The following is an 8,844-nucleotide window of genomic DNA, read 5'->3' on the forward strand; positions in this document are numbered from 1 at the left end:
CCCTTCCCTGACTGCCACTTCCCCAACGACCTATGTTCACATATTATCTTTCTTTTTGCAAAAATGAGATTATACTGTATGTTTTCATTCTGTGATTTTGGCTTTTTTTTTTTTTTTTCCAATTTTATGTATTTAGGACAGGGGCTACAGGATTTCACTATGTAGATGGGACTCATAGTGATCCAGCTGAAAACAGGAGTGCTGGGATTACAAGTGTGCACCACCACGCCCAGTCTCAATCACAGTCTCAGCATGCCCTGGGAGTGGGGGCTGGCATGGCATGCCAGGGATCGAACCCCAGTCCCTGCATCTGCTTCAGCAGGTGCTTTAATCCACTGAGCTATCTGGGTAGCCCAATTTTGTCATTTTTCACTGAATTATGTGTTCCAGAAAACTTCCCCACTCAGAAACTTAGGTCTACCTCACTCTTCTAAGAGTGTTCCTTGTTTCTGGTGAACAGACTGGAATGCAACCCCTGCCACATTGAAGTGACAAAGCCGTGCAGCTTTATGTCTTCACGCTGTGAGCATTTCCACAGAAGATTCCTCCAAGGGGGGGTTCCTAGGCCAAAGGACCTGTGTGTAGTTTAAACTTTGAGAAAGATTGCCTAATGCCTTTCAGAGGTAGGCTCTAGGGCTGGGTGTGAGTGATTCTTTAACTTTTCGCTTAGACTAGTCTTCTAACCCCTATGAGTCTTGGTTTGCTCATCTGTATGAGGGGAGCCCTAGGGTAATAGATACAATACTGCTCTGCAAAATATAGTGTTCTGTTGAACTTCAAAGTCCTAAAGCTGTTGTTCACATTGGGAGGTTGGACACACCATGGCCCCCGTCCTGCAGAATCCAGAGCAAGAAGCTAGGGCAACTTGAAGGGGCCGGCTTATGTCACCCCCCAAGGCCATATACCAGACCAATGGTTCCCAATGGGGAGGGAGGGGGAAGATTTTGTCCCCTAGGGCATATTTACTTGTATTTAGTTGATAATTTTTTCTATCAACTAAGGGGTAGCATTGGCAACTGGTATGAAGAGGGCAAGGATGATGACACGTCCTACAGCGCGCAGGCAGCCTTTTGTAAACAAGAATGATCCATCTCAAAATGTCTACAGGGCAGAGACCTGGACCAGAGCCCTCTGCTAACAGATCTTATCCAGAGAGAAGAAGCTGAGGCTCAGGGAAGTGAGTGGTGTGCTCACGGCTCCACAAGCTCAGTGGCCAGAGGAGGACTCTCAGTCCCACATGACTGTAGGCTTTGTGCTCCACTGTGTGTGCTGCAGTCTCTCTGGGAAGACTCTCGCTGTCCCCAAAGGCTACTGCTCACTCCCTGCCTCATCTGCAGCATAGGTTACAAGTTTACGTGGAAATATAGCTGCCCCCACATTCCACTGGCATAAAGATTTTGTGGCTTTGCACTTGAAGTCACTCCCATACTTTCATTCGTTAGCTGTGCAATGCATTTTATGAAGATTGACTCATTTTACCGCCCAAGAAGTAACAGGAAGGTTAAGAATTTCCCCACGATCACATACCACATAGCAGATTAGGGCTCTGAACTTTAAGCTTGAACTCGGCTTTTGGTTCTAGGTTGAAGCATGATTGCAATCTCTTGGCTGGGAGTTGGACAGGGTGGAAGTGGGGACATCTGCTACCCTAGATTCCTGCATTTGTGGGAACCTGGTTGCTGTTGCCCAGCTGGGGGTCCTAGAGGGAAGCAGTTAAAGTTTCTCCATCTATTTCTCCATCTGCTGCCCCAGAAAAGGATGTAGGGCTCTAAGTGGAGATGAGAGACTACAGGAAACTGGGAGCCCGAGACAACAGGCAGGGGTCAGGCAGGAAGGGATATGCCTTCTGCAGGGCTGCCCAGAGTTCCTGGAGAGGAGCCAGCTGTGTACCTGAGGCTGCAGTGGTCTCCACTCCAGCACCCTGAGACTGATGGCTGACCGCACTTGCTATCCTGGTCATTCGACTCTGGCAAGCCTAGAGTCAGGAGTGGGCTCAATTAAAAGTTCACACAGGGTGACCAGCAGCGAGCAGACACCCAGGAATGGATGGATTATGCCAGGAACAGGCTGGGGGCAGTGCTGAGTTCCAAGTCTGTCCCTTTAGAGCTGCATGACTTTCACAGAGCCTCAGAGCTTTCTTTGCCAAGTGGGGACATGGTACCCAGCAGTTTCCATTGCAGATATGAAGACTGGAGCATGTGTGGGGAACCCTGGCACCCCAGGGGCCCTGCAAGAACTGTGACCAGCTTTGCTGCTCCCTGGCTAGGTGACCTTGAACACCTCTCTTCCCCCTTTGTGCCTCTTCATTTAACTGTCAAATGAACAGGTAGAGTCTTTAACCTAGAGGCCTGTTTAGGTTTTAGAACACTGGCCTGGGCCATTGGCCTCACCCTAGGGATGACCTGTTTGGCCTCTGAAAGGCATATTTCTCCATACTCCATGCCACAGTGCCCAACACCAAAGAACAAGGCAAACCTCACTGCCAACCTCTCTCCTGTCCACATCACTCCCCAAGCTGGCATACCAGAGAAGAGCTGCCCTCTCTGGTCACAGCATCCTGATCTTTATTCCAGTTTCATAAAAGCAGCAGAGCCAGCACCATCCACAGCCCACTGGCTAGGCCAGCAGCATCCGTCTCTCTTGGCCAAGTGCCCAGGGAATTCCACCAGGCAATGCCCACTGGAGTTCAGGGCAGGGCAGCCCCAAGGAGCAAATGGGGGCCTTCTTTGCCTTTTCCGCATTAATAAATGTTTCTCTAGGAAGAGGGTGGACCACCTCAAGAGAAGGTACCCTCAACACAGCCCTCTGTGTGTGTGTGTGTGTGTGTGTGTGTGTGTGTGTGTGTGTAGGTGAGGTAAGAGAGGGTCCTAGATGGCCCAGCTGCCTGAAGCCATCTCTGTGGCCAGAGTATGAAGGTTCTGGGAAGGGACACGAGGTGCAGGATCGTAGTTTCAGGGGCTTCATACTGAACCTCCCCTGTTCTCATTTCTGGCCAGCACAGGTGAGGAAAGTGAGGTAGAATTATTAGGCAGGGCACGCAGGGGTCAGAGACAGGTGGAGTAAGTGTGGGGGGCTGGGACTGCGAAGGGTGGGTGTGGGGATGAGAGTGGGGGATAGGTGCCAGGGTTAGGCACAGAAGAGGACTTGGTCAGAGACGGGTGGTCAGACCCTTGCCCAGTTCCCTTACTGCAGGAAGAGAGGGAAGCCTCCAGATGCCTTCACCGTGGCAGATGGGAAGTAAGGCACCTCTCCTATAAGTGGGGAGGGTCCCTAGCTGGAGTAGAAGGGGCGCATCATTTCCAGAGCCCACTTCCTGAGGTGGGGATGTGAGGTGATCGGTATGGGCTTGGAAGGTGACTTGCAGTCTCTGCTTCGGGATGTCCTTGTCTTATGGAGGGGCTTGTCTCCCACGACTTCCATTCTGCATAAGTGACAGGGAGAGGACATTGTTATCTACGAGCTGAGAAAACCCTAATCTTTATGAAGGGGGTGAGAAGAAGTCAAGCGATCCAAACTTAAGTTTATTAGGGAGGGGAGGGGGCATCGATCTCCAAAGGGATGAGGGGTGTCTGCGTAGCTGGAGAGGCAGGACCCCACTTTGAAGGAGCACGTTCTATTTCAAGATGTAAATCAGGGAGAGAACTCATCTCTAGAGCTTCGGCCAGAAGAAAAGGCCCATTTCTGAAGTGAAAATGAAGCTATTTTGCTCTCTAGGAGGTGGGAGACCCCTTCATTTGGAGGAAGGAGATCGCGTCCTAGAAGGATGGAGGGCCCAGTTTCTGCAAGATGATGCCCCGTTTTTGCTCCTTGGGGGCAGGGCAGACGTATAGCATCTTGGCGCCCTCGGAAGCTCCCACCCCACGCGAATCGGCGCCTCGCCATACCTCCAAGCTCCGGCTCCGATCTGCGGGCTCCGATCCGGCTCTGACTCGCGGGATCCGCGCCCCGCGCTCCAGCTGAGCCGGGTGTCTGCTCTGCTTCCCCCAGCGACTCGCCCGGCTTCTAGACTCCCCGAGTCGCCGCGACCTATCAGCGCCGCCGGCGCTACCCCTCGCTCGAGCCGCAGCCAATGAGATCACCCGCCACGGGCCACCGCCCCCGGGGAGGGGGGGGGGGAAGATGGGGCGGGGGCAGAGTCCAGCTCCAGCGGGCGGGAGGGGCTGGGGGAATCAGGCGGGAGGCACGGGGTCCTGGAGGAGGGACCGCGAGGGCCGCAAGGAGGACTGGGCCATCAAGGAAAGACAGCCATCAAGTGGAGATGGGGATCCTGGCTCTAAAGGCGCGCGGTGGTGGCAGCGGGGACTCAAGAGATTGGTTGATTTAACCTCTATCTTATTTACAATCCCCAACACCTACGCCTTGGTTTAAACCCTCGAGGCTGCAGACCAACGTAGCTATCCCACTCCCAGCTTGGTCCCTCTAGAGTCGGAATGCGAAAGGGTCCATAGAAAGCAGATAGAGAGGAGGTCGTGCCCGCTCTCAGGGCCCTCTTCGTCGGCCCTCCCAGCTGCCGCTTATTCATCAACGCCTAGCCCACCGGCTTGGAAGACAAATAGTCTTTCAAGAGCACTGGAGTAGGAGTCAGACCGCAGTTCCTTCTGCAGGACCTAGGCAGGTCCCTCAGCCTTCCTGATCCTCAAAGGTAATTGGAGATAGCAGTCATTGTATTCCCTTTATACGTACAAATGAAACCCTAGAAGTGATGAAGTTGCTCTTATACATCTATATTTTATCTAAAAGACCAGGAGAAAAATTATTAAAGTGTGAATGACTGATAGCCCCATGGCTTATAAAAGGACTCAAAAAGAAGGCTAAATCAGAATTTAGAAAAATCCTCATCAGAACAACGTAGCACCAAGTACCCATAATGAATGGTGAACTAACATGCCAGCTAGACTTTAAGAAGGCCAGGAAAGAGTGCAGCTTGGTTTTCTCCATGCAACCCTATTGCAAGTAGCGCTCTGGAATCTTGCTGAGCCCCAGGTCCCTTCCAGATGCCCAGAAATCCAGGCCGGCTTATTTCTGATTAGATAAGGTTTGCGGTCCTAGGAATACAGGAATTAAAATAAGCAAGTAGACTACTTTAACACTTCACCAAATAGCTACCTCTTAGTGCTCAAAGAGGCAATAAAGGAGAATAACTTAAAAAGATGGAAAGTAGACCCTGACCTCAGTCCTGCTGAAACTGAGATCTTTCCTAATCTCTGGTATGGGAATCCTGTCCCTTCACTTATGGGGGCTATGTTGTAAACATAACAATTTTTCCTAAAGATCTAAACCATGCCGATAATCTCCTTGGCTGGCCAAGGCTGCCCCCCTCAAATGGTAGTAAACATGGGAGAAAATACATTGTTGAAAAAGAGCAAGTTAAAACAGTTGGGAAAATGTTTTACCCCAAAATGGTTTTATTATTATTATAATTACCACTTGTGGAAATTTCGAGGAATTGTACTGTTTCATGTATTGCTGACGGTAGATGATTATAACTTTCTGGAGAAAGATCAGGCATCCCATGAAGGTCTTAAAAATGACTTTCCCCTTTGATCTAGCAATCCACCTTCAAGAGTTTACCCTAAGACAATGGAAGGTATGAAGGTTTAATGACAAAGTGGTTTCATTTGTCAGAGCCAGAAACTGGAGACAAAAGCATAACAAGGACTCAGGAGGGAAGTGGAAATTCATTACATGAAATTGACCAGTAAACAATTGAAAATTGGATAGGCCACAAATGTCATGTCAACAAGTTAAGTGAACACAAATATTTGCAAAGCTGTATTTGGTGTTGATCTGTCTTTTTGTTGTTGTTGTGAAATCTATATAAATGGCTATAAACAGATTGATGCTGTTTAGTAGAACTTTCTGTGGTGGTAGCAACATTCTGCCCTGCTCCTGTGAGGTCTGGCGTGGCAGCCAGCCTCTAGCCATGTACGAGTACTGAACGCTTGAAATAGCTAGGCAAAATTTAATTCTATTTAATTACATAAAATAAAATTTTAAAATATGAAATTTTTATATTTTAGGGAAGAGTCTACAGGGTGTTCGGGGTCTTACTACTAGATCACACTCATAGTGATTCTTCTGTTTACAGCCTCGCAAGTGCTGTGATTACAGGCACAAGCCACAATGCCCAGGGGGTGGGGCGGGCAAGGCAAGCTTCTTTCTTAATTGTATCTAATTTTACTTTTAATAGTCATATTTGTAGTGGCTATTCTTTTGGACACTAAAGAGCTAGACAAAGTAAAGCAAAACAAACAAACAAACAAACAAACAAACAAAAGAAGCACATGCCCATTAGTGGAAGTAGTTATCTCTATGTATTGAGCTTATCGGTGATTCTAATTTTACTTTCAAGCTGCTAATTTCTGATTATTTTCGAGTGAATATATAATATTCTTGTACAAAGAAAAATCATTTAAAATGAGAATAGAACAAAAGTCTAAGCCAAATGTTGGCAAAGCACAGCTAATGAGCTAAGTACAACCCGTGACACATCTGGTTTCTCTTTTATGACCCCAGAACTAAGAATGCATTTTTTTCTACAGTTTTATTGATAAACAGATAGCAATGAGACAGTTTCAAATCAAATCGGAAGTACAGTTTCAACAAATAATACACTGCATATATTCTTCTTAGTGGTTAATTGCTGTACAAGATGCGGACTTGTGATCCTATTTACAAACACCATTAGAACAAATCATTCTATTCATTAAGAGAATGCAACTATATATCTACCCCAACCACTTTGAATACACAGATACAGAAAGGACATTCATCGGTGTACCCCATTTTTCCTAAGTTCCGTTATTGAATATTCTAGGTGTGTAAACTCAGCAAAATATTCTAAAAGAGTCCAGTAGCCCATAATAGCATTGGGTCTTCTGTTTAACTGGCAATGTCAGAAATTATTGACCTGAGTCCCCCACAGCTCAACTTAACAGCATGGCTTTATTTCTTATAATTTCGTCTTCATACTTTTCTGCTGGATGGTTAAGACCAGGGTAAAGCAGGACCTATGCAACAAGAGTTGTAGCTTTTTGGTCTGAGAAGGTCAGTGAAATGCCCTCAGGATTTGTCCTGAGATCCTGTACCTCAGATTGTAGAACCTTTATCAGTGCAGCCATGTGGATGAGTCATGGCCAATGCTTGGCCAATGTACTCTCTGTGAAAGCCTGAGAGAGTATCTTAAGAATGCATTTTGTATTCTAAGTGGTTGAGGAAAAAATTCTAATGCCATGACAATTAAATGAAATTCAAATTTCAGTGTGTACCAATAAAGTTTTATCAGAACCCAGTCATGCTCATTCATTTCTATGTCCTGTGTGGTACTACAATGGCAAATTGTGTAGCTATGATAAGACCTTTTTGAAAAAAGTTTGCCTCCCCCAGCTCAGGCCATGAACGGAAGAAAAGAGAATGGCCACCTCTTTAAATCTATTCATTCGTTCACTCAGCTCTGTGCTGAGCACCAACTGCAAGTCAGCACTCCTAAGGCAGTGAAGGAGGCCCAGCATCAGGGCAAGGGGAGTATTTACAGCCAGGAGCTTTGCAAGCTGATTCTGAAGTAGCTTCATTGCAACACTTGTGAAGAAAATTGTGGCCAGGTGTGGAAAGCCCTCTGCACCTTAGCTGCCTTGCGTTTCCCTCAGTCCTGTGGTGTCTTCACGGAGTTCCTGGGCAGCAAGAGTCTTCCAGAGGATGCTGAGTGCTTTCAGAGGGTGCTGAGGCCCAGGATGAAGCTCATGCTCGATGCCTCTGATGAAGCCTCTTTGACAAGGGCAGTTCTGGTCAGCAGGATGCCCACTGAACGCCCTGTGAAGAGACACATAGATGTGGTGAGTGGGGCGGGAGGCTGGAGGGAGCTGGCACTCTGAACAGGAAAGACTGAGAGATCAACAGCCCATTGAACAGAAGAGAAAACGAAGGCCTGGCAGGAAGGAGGAATTTACACTGTCTTATTTCTTAGGTCTGTTCTTCTTGTACCTTCAGCACATGTAATGAAGAATACGATTGAGGACATTTGGGTGTGGCTGGGAAGGGGACCAGCTTTTACCCCTAACATTGGCCCTGTGACCTCGTACAGGACACAGCCACCTCTCAGAGTCTCTGTGTTTTTGTATCTACCACAGTTTTCACATGGAAGAGAATGAAGTTAGTCCTTTCATTCACACCGTTTACAAAACCTGACTCATAGTGGAGCACAGATCTAAATATGAGACCTAAAACTGTAGAACTCTTAGGAGAAAATAGTTAAAGCGTCATGATTTTGGAATTGGCAAAGGGCTCCTAAATATGCCACCAAAAGCACAAGTAACAGAAGAAAAAAATTGATATGTCGGAATTCATCAAAATTAAAAATGTATTAAAATGTATTATATATTGAAGGACACATAAAGTGTGAACAAAACAACCCATAAAATGGGAAAAAATGCTTGCAAATCCTACCTGATGAGCCACACACATAGAATATATAAAGAATTCTTGCAAATGCAGAAAGACAGCCCAATCCCAAAATGCGGAAAGGTCATGCATAGATACCTCTTCAAAGATAGATCCTGACCAAGAGGCACATGTAGGGGTACTCAGCAGTGCTACTCCTTAGGGAAACACAAATAAAGGCCACAGTGAGGTGCCACTTCACACTCACTTGGATGGTCAGAGTCAATGGAATTGATTGATTGCATTCTGGGGCTTGACCCAAGGGCCTTGATCATGTGAGACCGATCACCGAGTTGCATCCCCAGCCACCTCTCAGTCTCTGTGTTCTTTATTTTCTTCAGTGAATGGGTTTGTACTTTTTTATGGCTATTTTTATTTATTTGTTTGGTTGGTTTTGGTACTGGGAAT

At 47.0% G+C, this 8,844-nt stretch overlaps 1 protein-coding gene across 2 annotated transcripts in view; it reads right to left on the bottom strand.

Moving 5' to 3' along the window:
• Abat (4-aminobutyrate aminotransferase) overlaps positions 1–3,995 on the bottom strand; it is a 102,106-nt gene extending 98,111 nt beyond the window's left edge. For both annotated transcript variants that reach the window (XM_004627776.2, XM_004627775.3), the window contains exon 1: positions 3,885–3,995. The gene's annotated coding sequence lies outside the window, so the exon portion shown is untranslated. The remainder of the gene's footprint in view (positions 1–3,884) is intronic.
• Positions 3,996–8,844: the final 4,849 nt, after the last annotated feature.

Source organism: Octodon degus, unplaced genomic scaffold, assembly GCF_000260255.1.
Source record: "Octodon degus isolate 3935 unplaced genomic scaffold, OctDeg1.0 scaffold00021, whole genome shotgun sequence".
In the NCBI taxonomy this organism is placed as follows: domain Eukaryota; kingdom Metazoa; phylum Chordata; class Mammalia; order Rodentia; family Octodontidae; genus Octodon; species Octodon degus.